The following is a 17,959-nucleotide window of genomic DNA, read 5'->3' on the forward strand; positions in this document are numbered from 1 at the left end:
TTATCCCCCCCTTTTGTTATGTGTTTTTTTTTTGGATATCTGAACTATTATTTTTTGTTCCGTAATGCAGATATAATTTGGTGTTTGTGCCATTTACTGGAGTGGACAACCACAAGTGTTCCATTATTTTCGACGCCGGGTTAATAACTAGAGAGAATGTGGAGTCATACAACTGGCTACTGGAGAGACTCATCAGTGCAACGACACGGTCTCCACTATGTGTTGTCGGACCCAGCTATGAAGATTGCTATAGACCAGATTATACCTGAGTGTCGTCACCGCTACTGTATGTGGCACATTATGACGAAGGTTAGTGAAAAAGTTGGGCCTGGATTAGCACAGAATGAGGTATTCCGCAAGAGTTTGAATGATATTGTCTGGAACGAACGAATCTCCAGCAGCGATTTCGAAGTACATTGGCAATTGCTAATGGAGAAATACAACTTGATTGAGCACTGGTGGTTTCGTAAATTGTTTGCAGAAAGAGAGCATTGGATTCCTGCGTTTTTTTCTGATTTTCCATTGAGTGGTTTAGTACGCACCACATCCCGGTTTGAGGCACAGAACAGCGTTTATGGGAAATTCACCCGCCCCCGCTCCAGTTTGGTTCAGTTCTACATTCAATTTGAGAGCGTCCTTGAAACTCAGCACCACAATCAAACGAAATTAGATGCCAAGTGCGAGGGGTACTTGCCCGAGTTTAAAACTCCTTTGGCATTAGAGCGGCACGTCGCACAGTTGTTCACACTCGCTATTTTTTACGATATGCAAGAAGAGATTGAAGCGGCATGTTTCAATTGCCAGGTTGTGGGTATCCGCGAGGTTGGTGGGGACATTTTTTACGACATCACAAATGACTCCCCTGCCACGTACACCGTACGCTACACACCGGTGTAGTACATTTTGCAGTTGCAAGATTTTCTAACGAATGGGGTTGATTTGCCGGCATATGTTTCTGGTTTTCAAGAGTGCACAGCTCGAGCAGTTACCAGCCCAGTACATCATGGACCGTTGGCGCAAACACCTGAGTTGCGGTTCTTGTAGAGGGCCACGCCCAACCGGCACGCGCCCAAAACAAACGCAACAGAATTGTGGTATGAGATAAACACATGTGTAGGGCTAGTGGGGGAGAGCACAGCATGTCAAGCCCGAATGGTGCAGGTATTGAAAGAGCTTAGTGTGGAATTTGCAAGTGACGGTTCAAGCACCGGGGCGGCAAAGGGTAACAGTGCTACGATCGAGGCGTTATGTGGGGTGCAGCCACCGGCATTCATACACACTAAAGCACCGGCCCAAGCTAAGAACAAAGGGAGTGGGAAGCGTCTTAAAAGCAGCTGAGAGATAGCCATAGAGAACAGTGCCAAAGTTGGCCGAAAGTGTGGGCTGTGCGGTGAGTACGGCCGACATAATGCCCGTAGTTGTCCTTCCAAGTTCAATACGGTTTAGCTTAGTTGATTTAGCATAATTTTGATTTGTTTGTCTTCGTACTTGTTGCATTTTAGCTTAGTTGATTTAGCTTAATTTGTCTTGCGCAGTGCTTGTTGCATTCTAGATTAGTTGATTTAGCTTAATTTGTCTTGCGCAGTGCACATAGCTTTTGCACATAAAACTAAAAATGCCCCGTGAACAATGCAATATTTGATCCATTTTAGTTTAATTGGTTTTGAGTTATTTCGTTTTGTTCGCCTTACCCAGTACATATTAACGTTGTCAAAGAGGCATTAGGTGTAGTTTAAGTTGCTGTTTTTTATTGATACGGAATCCAAGATATTCTGGTTCAAGTTACTGATGAATGTCCCAAAGGGAATATTAATAAACTTATTACTATGACCAATGTGTGAGCCACTTGTCACCTCTTGTCTAATTTGGTGTAAGGCATGCATGTATTTCCGATTTGGTTACCAAAAGGCAATAATTTGTGATCTGGTTGGGTCCTTATAATCGGTAGATTAGAGTAGCTTCATACCCATTTTACCACCATTTATTGCACTGCAGAACCTTAATCCTGTTTCAGTAATTTCGCAAACCAATATGATGTTATAGATCTTAATAGCATAGATATATAGTTGTTTTAGAGGTTAATGTATGTTAGTGTTATGGCACTTTGGTCATATCACTCGGTCCTGGTACCATCTCAGCATTCCTTACTATTTCATTTGTATGGCTTGAAGCACCACCAGAATGACCAAAAAAATGAACCCTTACTCCCTATACAATCCAACCTGTGTGAGTAGAAAAAGGATGAACGAAACCACATCCTTATTGCACCCATAATAGTTAGCTAAATAACACCTAATACTGTGTAAACCAACTGTGACCAAACCAAAAATGCAGGTGCGCTGCTTTTAAAAATTGTACTAACTAATGACGCAAAAGTTGTACTCCCTAATTATTGCTAGAGTTGTGCCAACCTCTGGATATCATATTGGCCAACACGAGAGACTATATTCTCCATGTGTTCATTGACCTCGCACAGAAGTATGTTGTGCATGAAACGCTTGCGTAGATCCAGGAGTTTCTGGCTGTTACCCCGCTGCAACCCACAGTCCCAGTCTCTGCACCTTTGCCCAATGTATGACTCCATGTGTCGCATTGTAAACACCGCAAAGTCGAGGGTAGACGTGGTGTCTCTCCACGCCATCTGCATCTTTTTTGGTTTAATGCTTTCTAGTCAGAATGCACGAAGCGTCTGTTGTTTGCTATCTAGGTATGTGCTCAGTAGATCAATCTGCTGCAAAAATAATAATTTGGTAAGTTAATTTCACCAATTCAGAAATGTCATTCAGTTAATCACGTACCAACTCTTGTGGTGCACTGCCATACAACTCTTGGTTTGGTCGGTTCATAGACGAGCTGTCGATAATACCAAACCTGGAGTGCTTGAAACTTATGCTCATCATGTAGTACCGACCCTTGTGCCTTATTGGGAAAACAAACTATACAATAGCAACTCGATTGCGTTAGTTATCGCGGTGTTCCATGATACACATCGTTGTGCAACATTATTTAAAAGTTTCTAGACGATTACCATATCTATCGTCGCCGTCCCTACATGGTTCGTAGCCTTCAGTTCCTCATCTAGACTAGGCCCGTGCGTCGGACGGTTCGGTTCGATTCGGATACTCGGAGGGCCAAACTGCACGGATTTTGGATTATTATTTTTAAACCCAATTTCATTGTATTAATTTGTAATATATTTTCAGTTTTATAGGATTTCGGTTGAGGACGGGTCGGTCGGATATCCGAACTCATCTCGGATATTTAAAATATAAAAATAAAATTAAATAATTGTCTAAAACGCCTAAAAATAATGTAAAACTGAAAAAATTTACAAAAACAAGTAGTGCACTGTGCACAAACTACATGTAAACTTTATAACTGTATAAGTGTAAAACTACTAAACTAGACAACTAGTACTTAGACTCCAAAAAGTCAAATGGGCAAGGGCAATTATGAATTAGCTTATACAAAATGTAAAACTGTAAAAGTAGCCAATTTCTAAAAAACAATGCAGCAAGCACCATTGCACCAAATCACCAAATGTACAGTAAAACATAAAATATCCAACATGCCAACTGATCCATCAATCCATCATCCTAGAGTCCTAGTTCCTAGCTCAGTAGTTCCTACTTTAGCTCTAGCCTACTGTTCTTCTTCTTCCTGTCAATACTCAAAACATAAGATGAATTAGCAAAAACAAAATAAGATATAAAACTATAAAAGGTAGAAAATAAGATATTAAACATTGGCTCAGTAAGCTTTTTGTCCATATCAAAGTTAGGATTAAAGGCAAATTGCTACAACATCCCCATGAGGATAGAGCAACATACCAGCTTAATCCCTTATTTCAGATCATTGGTGGAAGCTTTCATCATCGCCATAACAAATAGTTAAATTACTTAAAGCCTTAAATACATAATACAATGATACATTACCAGCAGTATAGCACCCTTAAGTCCAACAATAAACTTACCAACTAACAGTTACACCACTGTGGCACTGTCCAGTGCACCAAGGTCCAAGGGCAGCAACCAACAAGTTAGTAAGTTACCAAGCCTCATTAGGACAACTGGACAACTAGGCAGCAACTAATTACTAATTAGTTACCAAGACTCATGAGTCACGAGTAATACAGTATACAGATTACATTAATGCAAGAATATAAAGTAGTATAAAGTATAAAGCATAACATTACAGGAATCGTAGGAAGTGTAGAACCACCAATCCTCCCAGCTCCACTCCCACCATTAGCACCCAATTCTGCAAATACAAGGACACGTTTAAAATAAAAGTAAATAGAAAATGCAGGAAAGTTAAGTGTTAGTATGTTACCTTGTTCAAATCTCTCCAATTCCTCCAGATTTTCCTCAATTGATATGGGGGTATTTGGCAGTCTAAGCCAATCCTGAGTACAAACCAGAACTTCCACAATTTTATGAGTTAAAGAACTCCTAAAAGGATCTAAAACCCTCCCTGATGTACTGAAGGCAGATTCTGAGGCAACAGTGGATATTGGTATAGCTAAGACATCCCTAGCTACTTTTGAAAGGATAGGAAATCTTTCAGCATTCAGCTTCCACCATCTAAGTATGTCAAAAGAAGATTCTTCTTCAACTAATGCCTCAGCAAGGTACATTTCCAACAAACCCTGGGGCTTCCCAACTTTAGACTGTGAAGAATCAGTAAAAGAAATGACAGAAATAGTAGGGACAACGGTAGAAGGAATCACAGAAGCAATAGGGACAACAGAGGCAGCATAATCATCAAACAACTCTGTAAAAGCTGCAACCACTTTCTCATAGTAGGTTTTACCTTTTAATTCACCATACATGTGTAAGATCTGTGCTGGCATGTACTCTAATTTGTCCCTGGGGTCAAGAATGTTTGCAAAGAATATCATCAAGTTCATCTTATCTATATCCCTCCACTACTTTTCAAATTTAACCTTCATAGTTTCCCCCATCAATTTCACAGAACCACCAGCTTCCACTATTCCATTCAATAGGCAATATAAATCAGAAATTTCAGAAAAAAAAAGTGCTAGATGTGACATATAAAGAACCTGAAATTGTTATTGTCATATCATAAAAACACTTCAACAGATTCACCAAACTATTCACAGACTCCCAATCAAGAAAGTTAGGAATAGAATCACCCAAATCTGATTTGAAGGAAGAATCACTTTCTTCAAGTGAATAAAACACTTTCTCATAAATACTGCAGATTGTAACATAAGATATGTAGAGTTCCATCTAGTTGGAACATCTAGACACAAAGAAGATTTCTTTTCAATCCCAAGTCATTCAGACAAGTCCTTAAATTTCTTAAGTCTAGCAGGTGAACTTCTCACATATCTTACAGCATCCCTAACCTTCTTCACAGAATCATCACACTGTTTTAGCCCATCTTGCACAACTAAATTCAAAATATGGGCAATGCATCTCATGTGAATGTACTTGCCCTTCACAGTAGATGTTCCCCAAGACATCAATTTCTTTTTTAAAAAACCTAGGGCAGTGTCATTTGATGATGCATTGTCCATTGTAATAGTGTAGACATTTCTAATACCCCAATCCAGCAAACAGTTTTCAAGGGATTTTGCAACAGACTCACCTTTGTGTGATATGACAGGGACAAATGAAATAATTTTTTATTCAGCCTCTACTCTTCATCTATAAAGTGAGCAGTAACTACCATGTAGTTAATTCTCTAAATAGAAGTCCAAGTGTCAGTAGTAATATTGACTCTTTGAGTGTTTCCCCTAAACATGCATTTCAACTTGAGCCTTTCATCGTCATAAATCAAATTGATATCCCTACTAATTGTCCATCTTGATGGAATCTTAAACCTAGGACAACATACCAGAATGAACTTCCTAAATCCAGGACCTTCAACAAATCTAAAAGGGAGTTCATCTATTATAATCATTTCAACTAAGGCCTTCCTAATAGCTTCTTGATTAAAGACCCAAGTTCCTAACTCACCAACAGTAGCAGGAGATGCATCATAATTTGTAACAGCTTGAAAGGTCAGAAGTGATTGCCTAGTGTCTTTTGAGTGAGGGTTTTTAAGACAGTTAACCATGTGGTTTCTCAATGATGAAGTACCATGTTTTTTGGTCTCACATTTATATATTTTGGCACAATATATACACTTGCCCTCAACAGTAACATCATTCTCATCAACAATCTTTTCAAAATGATCTCACACAGGTGATCTGGATTCAACTACCTTCCTTTTCTTCGGAAGAACCGCAGCAGTAGGTTGCAAATTCTGTTGATCATTATTTTTCTCAAAAGTCTGAGCTTCCACCACTGTAGGTCCATGAAGTGAAGAGTTGGAAGGTTGACTACTAGACTCTATGATATTTTCCATCTAAAGAAATGGAATACTATCAGTACAGTGGGAACCATTTCAAAGAATGTCATAATTATCATATTACTAACACAAAGAACTATAGAAATCTTGAATCAGGAAGACAAGCACTTCCTAGTTCATCATATTTCTAAATTTCATAATTGGGGATTGGGGATTAAGGGTCATACATCCATAAAGTTATAAACATACATGCATACATCGATACAATCAGTCAATCACAGACTCACAGTATCACATTAATCACAAAAATCCAGAAATCAGGAACCTGTCAGCCTGTTGTGCTTTTCACTTCATCATTTTAATGGATTTCACCCTTGGGGCTTCCACCAATTTCACAATTTTCACCAACACATCAAAACACAGCCTACCACTTCTACTAACAAGGATCAATGTACAAGGATTCAACTCATATACCACCATACCAGTATAAGTGTATAACACTATATAATCAAATATCATTTTACTTAGAGCCTTAAGGGCTTCCACCAACAGTCAACACTCAATAGACAGTGTCACAGTGAAATGAAATACACAATAACACAAAATCAAAAATAACACAAAAAATAGGGTTTCTGTTTTACTTGATTTCTCCAAATTTTACCCAGAGAACTAGGGTCTTCACTCTTCAGTCTTCTTCGAACAACAAAGTACGAACGGTCGAACTGAAACAGCAAAAGTGCAGAACAAGCGAGTCGCTGGCTATGGCTTCCACACCAGTCGTCGAACTAGGATCTCACAGAGAAGACCACAAATCCACAATCGAGACTCGAGAGACGAAAGGTCTCTGAGAAGTGAGAATGGAGAAGTCCAAGACTCCAAGTCTCGAAGACTAGAGAGTAGAGACTTCAGACTAGAGAGAATGAGATGAGAGAAACCCTAAGTCGCGACTGCGGGGAAGGGGAAATGAAATCTCAACTCTAACGCACAACTATATATATACACTTACACGACGTCGTATAGTACATAGCTTAATCTAACCCTAGCTTATATCGGATATTCGGACGGTTCGGACTAAGCTTTTATACACCCTACCCGAACTACACAATCCGCATTTTAACGACGCAACGGTCGGTTTTTCCCCATTTCGAATCGGACAGGTTCGGTTCATTGCAAAACGGGCGACGGGTCGATCAGTTTAGTCAGTTTGGTCGGGTTTGGCACACCCCTAATCTAGACACCTCGTAAACCATGTTACTCTCTCATCTTGGCTGGCAGAAGTGGCAACGACGGTGCCAATCTACAACAAGATATGTTATACTCCAGTAGTTTATATCATTGACCAGTGCAACGGGCTCATGCGATAGGGGTTAAGATACTCACCGTGGTACTAGTCGTGAAAAATATGCGGGAAGGTTCATCTTCCTGCTTGGTTTTTTCCCGGAGATTAAGCACGCTGCACCATGCATCCAATACAACCTTTGCCACATTAGTCCTTTCCCTCAAAGTTTTGAAATCTGACCATCTTGCTTTCTGCTTGATATGTTGGAAAAGCACCTCATTGCTACACAGATAACCCAGACTGTTAAAAAAAAAAAAAAAAAAAAAAAAAAACCAGCACCTGATTGCTTTGTGGCATTTATTGTTGTGCAGAAAAATTTAAAATAGTACTGGGATAACAGCCGGGAAATAAAAACAAGTAGTAGTATATACTTAATTATTTAATCTTGGTCCACATTTTTATGTTTAGACATAACATGATACTTGCTGGGTTGATTTATTGTTGTTTAGAAAAAATTAAAACAGTACTGTGATGACAGTAGGCAAATAAAAACAAGCAGTGGTATATACTTAATTATTTAATATTGGTCCACATTTTTATTTTTAGACATAACATGATACTTGATGGGTTCTGTATCATGCCAAATACATTAGAGCACTACTAGGATTCAGTATGATAAGAGCCTTGGTGTTTTTAAAAATGTTGGTTGCACCCCGTAATACTAAATAGTGCATTCTATGACATCTAATAGTGCAATACCATGATGGTGGTCTCTAATGCACACCGTAGCTTGCACTGCCATATTGAGCCCTATACGAATCAACACTACACAGTTTTTGTTGGGCTCAGTTGACTGAATATTGCAAAACAAATTGACTCACTCCGTAAATGCCTGTAAAGTAAGAAATAAACATGATGACAGCCTAGAAATTAACTAAAAGAGTGGTTGCAGTCCATCATTCTAACTTGCGCACTTTATGATATCTACAAGTGCGATAACCTAGAGTGTGTTTTACACACAATAGATCACAGTTATAATTTTGCTAAGATAGAACTGCAGTACTATTGGTGCAACGTGCAACATATATTTTACACGCATTTGAGCCCCTTGAATTCCTATCACCAATTATACCGCACATGAGACCCCATCTATGGCAAGCCCATCCACCGCAAACAAAATGACAAAATGAGTATTCAGATCCAAGAACCCCGCTTACATGTCACTATGCGGGCAGCCGAACACCCACAGCCAAACAACATACACGGGTGGAAGAGGAATGGTAGGGTAACCGTCGGTGGTGCTAAAAAACATGCCAAACGGATACTCCCCCTGAAAGGATCGGACCCCTCCCTTTGCGAACAGCCACATCCCGCCTCGCTGGGCCTACACATTGGGGGGATGGCTGCAGGCCAGCCGCCATCTGCTGCATCTGGAGATGTACCTACACCAGATTTCATGATACACGTAAGTAACCATAGTAGCACACGACAATTAGAAAGTTTAGTCACAAACCTAGGGAGACGGTGTGCCAACACCCCGCGCCCGCGCCCTATTTTTTTCCAGATTCTGCATGGACAGCTCTTGAGTCAGCCCTAGGCTAAAACAAGGAGCATCAACCCCCCCGATAGACTCTATTTCCTCTTTCTCGAGACGGTCCAACTCCCTGAAGAATTCAGGGTCATGCCACATCTCTTCCTCGTGGTCAACCAATGCTGGGGTAGGGGGTTGAGGTGCCTCCCTAGGATTGGGCTTGTGAATTATCCCACGCAACAATTCCACTGCAGCACCAACCCGATCAACCACCAGTGAAGCAACTGAGAGTAGGTCTCCAGTGATGGTTGAAAACTCTTCGTCAAAACCCTACAACAAATGTGGAATTAAACTATCTCGAAATTGTTTTCCAACATAAAATACAACTTGATGGCTAGAATATTCCTGGCATACCTGGTTATGCGCCAACGCAGGCACAGGGTGCACCGACTGCATACCGTTGTTCCGTTGCCCTCGCGGTTGGACTACCCATGTCCTCGTCCTGGCCGACCCCATTATCGTTGGAAAGCTTGATGCACGCAAAGGTTCTTCCACCCGACCAGTCCCAAACGCCCCTACACTAACCTTTCGGCACTCCCGTGCTTTAATTTGCTCCGTGGTCCACCCGTCCAACGCTGGGATTGTCCTCGGCACATCCCGTGCAGTGACCACCACCCTATCGACATATAAGAGATGAACTAACCATATTACCCACACATTATCAACCAATAATTAACAATGTACATTCCCACGTACGTTCTATCACAAAATAACACTTACCGTTAGAAAGAGCAATGGTCCGGTGAATTTGCGAGCGGTGTTTTCCGACCGGCTAGCATGTGTGGTAACCAACGAGTGCAACAGATACCCGCACAAATCCAAATCCTTGATCTTGGTTACGTCGCTGAACATGTGCACAATCTTCTGGTTTACAAAGCCATTGGGGGTGCTTGAAACTAAAGTGCTTACAGCGACCACACTAAAGTGACGTTTAAACCAACCCCACCCTCTTTGAGACCTAACAGCAATGTGCTCAACGCCTTAATTGTGACCCTCCCTCATTGTTGCTTCAACTCGGCCCTCCATTGGTACAGGTCAGGGCCTACAACTTGTGTATCACGCTCTGTGACGGGTATTGTACCATTTGGGAGTCCCAATACAACTGCAACGTCCTCCTTTGTAATTTTGATGCATCTCCCACCGTCCAAGTCCAACTCCATTACCGAAGGGTTAAAACAAGACACCAGCCAATATCCAAGGCGAAGTGGTAACTCTTTGATACGCAACCTTAGAAGGCTCCCCAACCCAATACTGTTGATATCCTCCATCTGCCATTGTGTTAATAAACCGACAACCCGCACGAGTTTCTTGGGCATCCCCCGCGTGTTGATCTGGGGAAATGTGAAGTCCACATGTCCAGGCCCAGCCCGCAAAGATCCTTCATACTCCACATCATTGAGGACCTGCGGTGCATCCCGACCTAAGACAACCCAGAGCAGACCAAAGTTAATTAAATATAATTTTTATACCAAATAATTTGTTTACTCCACCATACTCGAATATATATATATATATATATATATATATATATATATATATATATATATATATATATATAATACCACACTTCTACACATATCCAAATATACACAATCTGTATAACACTATGCCAACATAATTCGCTTCCAACTAAAAGTATATAAATACATATCATTATAATGCATAACAATCTGTTATTGTTAATCTATCTGTTATTGCTAATGACACTTACCTAAACTTGCCCAACATACAACTATTTTCAAATATTACATATCTACACTGTCTAAATCAGCACTTGTACCCTCTAGTCTAGTGCGCAGTTTCATTCTGTTTCTGCAATACTCACCACAGGGCAGGGGGGAAACAAAAGTGGCAAGATAACGAGGAAATAAAAAACTATGAACATAGTATCATTATAATGCATAACAATCTGTTATTTCTAATCTATCTGTTATTGCAAATGACACTTACCTAAACTTGCCCAACATACAACTTTTTTCTGCTATTACATACCTACACTGTCTAAATCAGCACTTGTACCCCCCTAGTCTAGTGCAGTTCTAGGTACCATAGATTAGTGCAATATACATTCACCTATTTGTTTAAAACCATTTACGAATTTGAGCACATTAGGTAATCATGCAAATGTGGTAGTTCTGGATTTTGGTTCGTAATCTTCAATGTTGTTACTTTAATTGGTGGAAAATGGGAGTGGATGAATTCCCATTCTGTGTGCATTTGGTTAGTTGGGAGAAGAAAAAATGTGTCTACTGTGTATTTACTAATTACTATTATTTAGACACTGTTAAGTGATGGTCACACTATTTCAATTCGAATTGAAATTGCAGAAATAAGCTCCTAATGGACTCCTAAAGATTAAATACACAAAAAATTAGCAATAAACAAGTACAAAGAACAATACGTAAACTGCGTACATAACAAATTAAATAACCATACGCATTCCAGAAATACCACATCTACTGAGACAGTGCATCACCCCCAACCCCCCTACTTCAACGAAGGGACCCAACTTCCCCACCCCACCACATCTACTGAAACAGTGCATCACCCCCAACCCCCCTACGTCAACGAAGGGACCCAACTTCCCCACCCCACCCCCCCTGCACAAACAACACCCCACGTACCCTGGGATATTTTATCCCATCCATTCCAGCCAAGCTACAACACCCCGGCAAACAACCCGCCCACCACTCAGTCCGCCCTCACAACCCCCCCCCCCCCCACCCAGCAAGGAATAAAAAAAAAAAGAAAAAAATGGGGAAACAACGCAAACGAAATGAAACTAACCCCACTGCGCCAATCGTCTCCTTACAACGACCCTGGACGCCACCCCAAAAGCCGGACGATCGCAGAACCCACGAGCAGTCGAACGTGACGGACGGCGGCCTGATCGTCGCTTAAAGATTCGATTCCCCACCGCAACCCTGTGCGACCCAGCTGCCGGCGTGACCGGGCGCGCAGCCCTACCCCTCTTCACTCGGCGATATCCACTTGAACGGGCCATTAGCTCTCGACAATCAACCTGCAATGGCGAGAGGAAGAGAGAGACAACGAGCTACTGGAGGTTGAAGATGAGATAAAACCCAATTAGAATTCTACTCCCCTGTTACCGCACCCGCAATTGAAAAAGGGGAAGAACTTTATTCTAAAACGCGGTATACACTGGCCTATGCACCCTCACTAACGACCATTGATCATTTTAAACCGTGCGGTTGTGATGAATGCACACGGTACACACTTTAAGAATGGGGTGCACCAAAACTTTATTTTATATATATATATATATATATATATATATATATATATATATATATATATATATATATATATATATATATATATATATATATATATGTTAGGAATAAAGTGTAATGGTTTTGATATGCCAAATATGTATTTGTAGATCCCCAAATTTTATTTTATAGGTCTAGTAGAGTCTTAGACCATGATCGGGAAATTATTTAATTTACAAAAGAGAAAAACAGAGGAAGATGCATGAAAATAGAAGAAGAAGATATTAAGCCGAAAATCAAGAATTTGTCTGGAGAAAATGACAAATTGAAGAAGAAGTTGAATGATATGAAAATCACGTCAAAGCTACTCAAAGAAATATCCCAGAAGAATTTTCGTAAAAGAAAATTAAGTTTTGAAGATTGCATGAATTTGACTTGGAGATCAAGAATCTATGGAAATAAAGGAGTACATCAAATATGATTGGAGATTTAACCAATAAGCTGTGCGAAGAAGTGGAAGATGCCTGATTTATCATGCGAAATGGCTCAAGTTGAATCTCACCATCAACAATTTTACAAGGTAAAATTTGAGAAGCCAAAATTAATCAAGTCTGATGGAGTTGGGCGCTAGTTTGGCGTCTGATGGAGTTGGGCGCTAGTTTGGCTTTGGGCGTCAATTACAAGTGGAAATTGGGAAGCAATTTCACTTGGGTGGCAATTGAGATGCAATTGCACTTGGGAGGGAGCCGAGGAATTGGGACTTCCCAATTTCACTTGGGTGGCAATTGAGATGCAATTGCACTTGGGAGGGAGCCGAGGAATTAGGAGCCGATTTCATAGGAATTGAAATTGGGAGCTAGTTCGAAGCAATTGAAATTGGGAGCTTCAGAGAAATTGAAATTGGGAGTTTCAGAGAAATTGAAATTGGGAGTTTCAGAGAAATTGAAATTGGGAGCAAGTTTCACATGGGAATCAATTAAAGATGGGAGCCTCCAATATAGAATGGAAATTGGGAGCCAATTGAAGTTGTAGTATGGGATGCAATTTCAAATTGGGGACCGATTCAAAGAAGACATGGAGCTTCAGAGAAATTGAAATTGGGAGTTTCAGAGAAATTGAAATTGGGAGCAAGTTTCACATGGGAATCAATTAAAGATTGGAGCCTCCAATGTAGAATAGAAATTGCGAGCCAATTGAGGTTGTAGTATGGGATGCAATTTCAAATTGGGGACCGATTCAAAGAAGACATGGAGATCAAATTGAATTGAGATGAAATTCAACACCAGGAGAAGTCTGGGAGCCAATTTCAAAGTCAAAGTTAATAATTCAAATTGGGAAGCAATTGAAAGCACCAGGAATAGATTGGGAGCCAATTACAAGTAAAAGTCAATTGGGAGCCAATTACAATGGAGAAATTCAAATTGGGTACCAATTAAAAAGTAAATTGCAATTGGGTGTCAATTACAAAGGGGATATTCAAATTGGGAGGAAGTTCAAAGCCAGTTTGAAGTCTGAGAACACCCAGACGTGAGAATGAAGAAGATGAAGATGAACTTACCGTGAAAATATTCTCACAAGGAAAAATACTAGTTTAACTAGTATGGGATTAAATTGAAGAATATTTTTAAATCCCAAAGATACAAGGACCACTTCAGAGCTAATCAAAGAAGCCGTTCTACACCCAGATATTTCTACTCAACGTAAAACCATAGGAATATCATATGAAGCTTGGGAAACCATTCGCATGAAGTTCAAGCTCTCAAACGGCTAGCTTATCCTTTCTGACATCTTTGCAGAAGATAAGATAAGATCTCTGACAAAATGATACAAGATTTCAAAAATGAGATCGTCTCTTTCCAGCGGGCAGATCCTCATTACCAGCTATAAAATGATGAAGATATGAAGACTTGAAGAGAAGAGAAAAAGAGCAGAAAATACGAACTCATCAAGGGGAACGAATAGAGCAATAAAGCTTAAAAGAGCATAGAGCAAAAATTTCATTTGGTACAGAACATACCAAAAATCTTCAAGTGAGAAGTGAGAAAAGAAAAAGAACTCAGAGAGCTTCAAGAGAAAAATATTCTGAGAGCATAAAAATCAAGTGTTTTACTTGATACACTCAAAAAGAGAAAACACTCAGAGCATTCAAGAGAAATCATTCCAGAGTGTTTATCTTCATCAAAGAGACATGCGCATCATTGAAGATCTACTACAGAGTCTCAGAAGTTGGAAGGAAGACAACACTTGTTTTGGAGCAAAACAAGAGAAGGGAGGAAAGTAGCACGGAGCTGTGAAATCCTGGATTGTCACACGGAGCTGTGAGATCCGAAGCAGCAGTGTCGGAGGCACTGGGCGTGATTAGTGCGGGCTTTGTGATCAAAGCACTAGATCACGGGATACGTTTCTACCGGAGTGTGGAAGACGGGGGGAAAGTAGCGCGGAGTCGTGAAATCCTGGGATAGTAGCGCGGCGACGTGAAACCCGAAGCAGCAGTGTGGTGTCACTGGGCGTGATTAGTGCGGGCTTTGTGATCAAAGCACTAGATCACGGAAATTCATTATATCTTGGAACCAAGAAGTGGTGGATATAGTGAATTGCTCTTGGAGATAAGAGCAAGTGGAGTAGGAGGATTACACCACCTCGCGAACCACTATAATTGTCTTGTGTTCTTTACTGCTTTCTTTACTTACTGCTCTTTACATAATTTCTCTACACGAGATATACTGCTCACACAATCTCACACATACTTTATCTTTATTTAATTCCGCTATGCACCATACTCTAACAATCTAGTTAAGAGTTTTGGTTTATCTCTGGCTTAGCAATTGTTGTGCTATGCGAAAAAGTTTGAAAGTCTATTCACCCCCCCCCCCCCCTCTAGACTTTCACCTTACCTCTTTTGGGACCAACAATATATATATATATATATATATATATATATATATATATATATATATATATATATATATATATATATATATAACTTATCTACTGATCTAATAACCCTGAGTCCCTAACCCTAATTGCGTGTCTGCGTTTGCGAATTGCGACTGGTGTACTCGTTTCGTCCCCTTCGAAATCGCCGAAGACTACGACGTCTACAAGTCTACAATAAACAAGAGGCCGGCGACTCCGGCGAGGCGCGTTGAGGCGAGCGGAGAGGAAGACTCGCACTGCAAGTTGGAACCTTCAAGGGACCGGCGAGGTTAGTGAAGTTAGTGTAGTTTTCTTAATATACCGTTTTTTTTTTTCTATTTACTGTATAATATACTGTTTAATATACAACAATATACTGTTTGTATACTGTTATATATACTGTTTAATATACTGTGTAATATACTATTATTTTACAGTATACTGTTTATATTATACTTAGATCGTTAGATGTTACTTTGTTTATGTGTATTGATGGCTAAATATTTAGATAATTAGATAGTTATATTATACTAAGATAGCGCCTCTTTCTCTTGATTGGTACCGCACACCAACTGTTTGATGCTTTGACGCAATGAATGATACGCTGACTTATGGACTTAGATATTTTTGTGCACATTGTAGATTCTGGAGTTCAAGATTAATGCTTTATTAGCTAATGGATTGATAATTGTTATTTGCAGCTGATGGGTTACAGGCCGATAAGTTTTTTGAGCCTGATTCAGAAGGGAATTATAGAGCGCCATTTTTTAGGAGTGTGATTAAAGAGCAAGGCCGGTGGGGAGTATCGCATGCTCGTCCTCCAATAGAATCTAGGCCTAGACATGTTGCTATAATTGCTGGATTCTACGAGGATCCTAGTGTTGTCACCAAAGGTGCCCATTCATTTCTACATTGATTTTTTTTTTTTTTTTTGTGGGGGAACTTTTATGACTTTATATTTGATTCCATGTTAGAAAGCAAATCTTGTTGAGTTTGATTCAGTATTTAATAGAAGCTGACATACACACATTATTCCCATATTCTGTGGTGCCTTACCGCATAGCACTTGGAATTCCTACCCTCATGATTATGAAGATTTTGCTACCGGTTCGTCATAATGCTTGACTCTTATGTTTATGTCAATGAGAACTAACCACTTGCAATTTTTTTTTTGTCCCAACTGAAATAGCATTTTCTTTGTTTTTAACAAAAGTAACATGTCCAGGCCTTATTCATCCATATATCTCAATAATGTTAAGGTTGTTGATAGTATTGCTGAAAGAGTTTACAATCTTGAACTTGTAATGGACTTCATTATTTATTCTCAATTTTTTTCATTGTGTAGGGAAATTCTTGACAAGAGTAGATTATGTTGAAGCCATGGCTTGTTTAATTTTATGTTTGAATACTATTGTTGTTATTATGTTTAATGTTTCATGTTTGTATTGTGGATTTATGATTTCTGTTGTTGTTAAACTTGTGAATTTGTGATGGACTTTTGTATTATGGACTTTTAGACTTGAAGTTATCAAACTTGTATGAGTTTTGTATTATGAACTCATACTTATTAAACTTGTGTTGTTGGACATTTTATTATAAAATATGAACTTGTTTTGTAATTTACGATTATTGGTTGATTGTAATTTAATAATAATATTATTTTTTGAAGGTGTATATTAAAAGTCTTTAAAATGTAGGCTTTAAATAGACTTTGAGCCTATTTAAATATTCTCAAAGCCTATTTAAAATCTACTTTGAAGCCTTTTTAAAAGTCTATTTAGTAAATATGCTTTTAAAAAGGCTTCAGGCCTACTGCAGGCTCAGGCTTGAGCCTAGAAAAAAGCCTACATACTGGCCCAGGCCCAGGCCTAGGCTTTACCTTTTCCTAACAGGCCCAGGCCTAATTTTTAAAAGCCTGGCCTGGCCTATCCCATTTCCACCCCTATGTGCATCCCTTGGAAAATGACTTCCCAAAACAAAAAAAAAAAAAACAAAAAAAAGGGAAGTCATTTTCCCCCAAAACATACACATTTTCCTTTGACTAATGCATCATTTTCCATTGACCTCATCCCCCCCCCCCCCCCCCTCTCTCTCTCTCTTGCCAAACACTGAAAACTCGAAAAACATTTTCCAGAAGTCATTTCCAGATTTCCAAACGCACCCTAATTGAAACGGTAAGCAGAAAATAAAGGCAGGAAAAATATCTAAATAACCACGAAATGAAATAAGATATAGACTAGGAACTAGAAAATCAGATAACAATCAAATTGGAAAAAACCTAGTAACATTAATCAATAACAATCACTAATTCTGCATTTTAGGTTAACATTGTCAATCAGTTAAGGGTCCGTTCTTTTCTCCAAATATGACAATTTAAAGTGCTAGAAACGAAAATCAAAGAATAGAATCAACTCAAGTGAAAGATAATTAAATTAAAATTCAGAAAATTAAATGAATCACTAAGAACCAAAAGATTAAATAACAATCAAACTGCAAATTAAAGCCCAGAAAATTAGTCACGCAACATTTTAATTAAACAATTGAAATTAAGAACAAACAACAACCTCATGATTCCCTAGGTAGACAACCCAAAGTGCAACATTTGATTTTATAAACTAATAC

This window comes from Ipomoea nil, unplaced genomic scaffold (genome assembly GCF_001879475.1).
Source record: "Ipomoea nil cultivar Tokyo-kokei standard unplaced genomic scaffold, Asagao_1.1 scaffold1568, whole genome shotgun sequence".
Lineage (NCBI taxonomy): Eukaryota > Viridiplantae > Streptophyta > Magnoliopsida > Solanales > Convolvulaceae > Ipomoea > Ipomoea nil.